The sequence below is a fragment of the Marmota monax genome, unplaced genomic scaffold (genome assembly GCF_021218885.2).
Source record: "Marmota monax isolate L192 unplaced genomic scaffold, Marmota_monax_Labrador192_F-V1.1 WCK01_AAM20220418_F8-fsc00116, whole genome shotgun sequence".
Lineage (NCBI taxonomy): Eukaryota > Metazoa > Chordata > Mammalia > Rodentia > Sciuridae > Marmota > Marmota monax.
In genome coordinates, this window is record NW_026695220.1 from 1,633,538 (window position 1) to 1,638,782 (window position 5,245).

Genomic DNA, 5,245 nt, shown 5'->3' on the forward strand with positions numbered 1-5,245 from the left:
GCAAACTTCTGTTATTCTTTGCAAAGAAGAAAACAAAACTTCTGGGATTTAAGCTTGAAAGGAGAAACTCTAAAGTTCTGGTTCGGTTAGAATCTACTGTTTGCAAATTTAATCAAGGTCTTCCACAGGCATCAGCTTGACATTAAATTTAAGTGCCCATTAAAGTGGGAATTTGACAGCAGTTCTGAATGTGAAGCTCAATCTGAGGACATCTTTACAGCTGGAAGGGAAAAAAAAAGTTGAGATGCCTCAAACCACTGTGGTAATTAGATCCATTTGTTAACTTCTTCTCTAATATGGGCAAAGGAAGGGGAGGGAAAGGTCGACCAGGCTGGAGCCGGGCAGGCAGTCCAGTCATTCCTACAGAAATGGGCAGGCGCAGGGTCTTGTGCTACAGAATAGTAAATACCCCTCTGGTAAGGTGGAGAAGTACTTCAGGAACAACATTTACCTTCTTTCAACACAGAACCACAGCATGTGGCAGTTGTGTTTGGAACAGGTGTGCAGTTTGTTTCTAATGCCCTTTGAAAGATGTATAGCATCATTTGGGACCTCCAGTGATACATTGTTGGCATGAAAAGTTAATATATCTTACAAGGATATCTAGCTTACACTTATTTACCCAGAGCATCTGGCCGCCTTGAGTTTCTTTATGGCAAGTATTCATCCTAGGTTCTAAGGCTTCTCTCCATAACTGGCATTGTAGGCAGTTAGCTCAGTGACAGTAGGAAATCATGTCACCTGTAGGAAATTGTCTTCCTACTTCATCTGATCTTCCTGCCAAAAGTGATACTGTTTCCTATTATTGGATTTGCTTTCTATCCTATAAGCTCTTTTTGTCCATTGCTTCATGACATTTTATTTTCTCCAAGAGTTATCACTGCAGAACCTTATCAAAGGCTAAAGAATATGTGTCTCTCTAAAGCTCCTTTATTTCCCCTGAGCCTTCAAGTGCAGTACTGTTTTCCAACACTGATGACAAAGTAGTGAAATGACATTGCTAATAAATGCTTGATGGATTTTTCAATTCAACCTTGCATTTCTAGGTATTCATTTACCATAATAGAACTCTAAGGCTCTTTAAGGTTAGGTTGTGTTTATTTTCTTTATGCTTTCAGTGCAAAACACACTCAACAAATATTTCCTTTAAGACTCTCCATAAGGAGGAAAAGAAGCATCTCAGGCAAAATTTCCTGACCAACCCCCCCCAACACATACACAATTTTTTTTTAATTGCTTATACTCTGATAACAGGATACCAAGATTATTTCTTTTTTAAAAGGATAGTAATACAAGTTTCTCTTAAATTGTTTTTTTCAATGAATTAAATCATGATTTAATAATTCTCTACCATCCTTAACTCCTGCCTGGTCTGCTTCTTACTCCACTCCACTAGTCTTTCTAAGTGCTGTCATCCACTCCCATGGTACTTCTTCCCATTTATGTACAAATAATTCCCAAATCTTGACTCCACCTGAAATCTCTCCTCTGAATATGGACCCATCCAGCTACCTGCTGGACCTCTTCCTTAGGATATCTGACACGTATCTCACACTCAGTGTGTCCAAACATCCAACCTGTTCTTTCTTTCCACAGCTACTTCTCAACTCTTTTGTCATTGTTGAAATCTTGAAGTTATCCTTGACTATTATCTCACATTCACTACACATCCAAGTCCAATTAATTCTGTGTTAATAACAGCATGTCTAAACCAGTGGACAACAAGTGGGGGAATTTTTGCCCTGAGAAGCCATTTGGCAATGTCTGGAAATATTTTTGCTTGTCATAGTTGGAGAGTACCTGCTCCTGGCATTTAAGGGCCAAAGCTGTGTCTAGATATCCTACAGAACAGCCCTTCATAACAAAGAAATAGCACCACTAGCATTTTGGCCAGCTAAGGTTGAGTGGTCTTATTCTCAACCATTTCCTCTCCTTCCTTCCCCATTTGGACTACATTAGATGACTGTGGCTAGTAGTGATAAGAGTCATCTGTTACCAGAGTATCCACTTGTCTATGTCTACCCTCTATTACATCTCATAGCCTTCCTCAAGATGTAACCCAATTGCTTCCCCCAAGAGTGTTCATCTTCTTAAGCAAATATGGCTTTCAATACCTATATGAGGAAGTCCAGCTGTCTATCATTGTGTACATGAGTCCTTCTGTGGCCTATCCTTGCCGCCTCCTTCAGTTCTTTCTCTTGCCATTCATCTCATTCTATAATCCAACCCTGTTACTGAGCCCTTCTGAGCAAGTTTTCCTGGCATGTACCCTGTGCTCCATCCCCTCCGTTATCCTTCTTAATGCTTCCTGCCTGGAACACTCTTCCATTCCTTGTTCTGCTGTTCTCTCTCTCTCTGATGATCCCAGTATGGGAATCATTGTCTCTTGTAGGCCATCTAATAAGTTTTACAATTATTATAAAATCACTACTTGTCATAAACATAATCATGTATTTACCTTTATGTTCCCCTTCATTGAACTGTAAAATTCTTGAGAAAACAAAATCATTTTCATATCCATATAATTAATATTGTATTTAGTTTGTAGCATGATGCATGACAATCATGGGCAATCATATCATAAGCATATCTATAGCAAATGAATGGTTGATAATCATCCCACAGGAATCTTAAATTCAATATTGCCAAAACATACAAATGAGGGATGGATTCTAGGCCCCAGAATAGAGTCATCATTTACTCTCTAACCTTGGACAATTTCCCTAACTTTCCCATGCTTCTTTTGCCTTACCTATGAAGTTGGGATAATAGCTCTACTTAAGGGTTATTTTATTTGGCAGTATTATATCTATCATATATTACCACACTCAGAACACAGTCTGGTGTTATTTGACAATAAACCTTTCCAACAAGTGTTATACATGGACGTTCTCTGTTTTGAGGGACATCCATCTGATCCCCTTACCTGGAGTGATCCCCTTATATAGACTACGCTATGGTAAGTAACAGCGGGTCAGGGGGCTGTCAATCGAATAAGGGTTTAGCAAAAAGGACTCGTCAGTCGATCCAGTCTTGAACTGCCACACCTTTGATGAAACCGATAGATTAAGCTGCTGAAACAGTGAATGGAGGCAGCCTGAGCTTCAGTATAGAGTGCTTGCTAAAATTTTCTCTTAGGGTTGAGACTTATCAGTGGTCATATGTCTGATTCCCAATGAAAGTGATGCCTATGTGGTACCCAGGTTCCAAGCATTTAAATAGTACTAAAATGGGTTGGTCCCTGAACTGGCTCATCAACATTTCAGGCACTGTGACTCTCTCCTGGCCCATGCACTGTCTTCTCCATCATTAATCTCACACTGAGGGCTTTAGGACTAGTCTCTTTGTCATGACACCCAAACTGCAGACCTTCCTCAACTAGACCAATTGTCTATTATCTTTAGTTACTTAACCTTTTTGCTTCAGTATCTTCATTTATAAAATTGGAATATTGACATTGTATATGAGAGAATTGGTGTGAAATTCAATTATATAGCTGGTATCAAGTGTTTTATGCAGTCTGATACAGGTTCTAAACTGTTAGCTATTATTATAGAATCGTACTGAATTTCATTTGAGGAGCTTACCCAAATAAAGTTTGGAAACTACAACAAATTTATTCTTTTGTGTATTAAAGGCAAGGTTTGTTTTTTAATGTTACCAGGAACTGAATTCAGGGATGCTTTGCCACTGAGCTATATCCCCCACTTTTGTTGTTGTTTTTGGTTTTTTTTGGAAATAGGATCTCACTGAGGCTGGCCTCAAACTTGCAGTCATTCTGCCTTAGCCTCCCAATGCACTGGAATTGCAGCTGTGTGCCACTGTGTCTGGCTTATGTTTTAATTTTGCCCTACAGAATAAAAATTCCAAAGCCCTTACTTAGCTAGCTCTTCAGATAAAACAAATAAACTATAGACTAAGAATTATAAGAAGTTTCTATAACCATGTTTCCTAACTGTGTTGGTGTCATGAAATAATATAGAAAATGCACTGCCAGAATTGGCATACAAACTCATGGGGGAGCCGGAGTTGTCTTCAGGCTTTTCAATACTAGTTAATGTCACCTCTTGCCTTTGTCATAGGAATACACTATTATTCTCTAGTCTGCACCATGGCATCTTCCCTATTATCTCAATCCGGTCTCTCTCCCATAAGATTGACCTGGGTCACTGAGATCAAAGAGAAAACCTTTAGCTTTCTTTACTTATGTGCCCCACCCAGCTCTCTGTGCTATTATAGTGAATGGTCCCTATTCCTATCTAGAATCTAGAAGTTCTGAAGCACACCCAAATCTTGGTACTAATTTATACCACTTAAATCTAAGTGGTATCCTTAGAAACTGGATCTGTACATCAAAATATGATAATCACTGGGGTTATATATACAGCTTCTATCCAAACTCATATTTCAGACTTTAAAATGCATTGAGGTAGAAGAGAATACCTTGGGGTGACTTTATCTTTACTGAAGAAAATTAGACTATTTGTGAAGGCGTTAATTATTTAGGAGAACAAAGTTGATGATAAAGACTATTTGCAGATTCCTGCCTCTTACACTGGGAGAATATAGCTCACCCCAAGCCCACTGTGCAGTCCCTTATTTCAAGCCTATCTAACAGTAGGCACTGTAGAGGTTTGCTAATTTGTTCTCTAAACCAATATGTAAATATTAAGCCTGTTTGTCCTACTGTTCCTATTGCAACTACTGTTAGAGTGAAAAGAAGCCATATCCAATACATGAAGAAATGAATATGACTCCATTTGACCTGAAATGGGCCAGATTTGACCTTTGTACAGTAGTTTGTCAAACCTGTCCAGATGAAAGAGCAAAAAATCTTTGATGGATACAAATTACCAAAAATTACTGAAAACAAAAACTGTTGAATATCCTTACATTAATTAAAAATAGAAAGTGTAACTTAAAATTTTCCTACAAGAAATAGATTCAGATAGTTTTACTGACAAGTCTAGTACATTATAGAAAAAATAATACACAAATGGTTTCAAAAGTAAAAGGACAGAACATTTTCAGTATAGGTTTTAAGGTTGCCATTGCCCTGACTGAAACCAAAACCAGGCAATATATTACAAGAAAAAGAAAATTACAAACCTATAAGCCTCTTGAACATAGAAGCAACAATCCTCAACAAAACCTTAGCTATTAAAATCCAGGAATATATTTAAAAAGAACAATACATCATGACCAAATGGAGTTTATTACATGATTGTTAAAACCAGTTTAACTT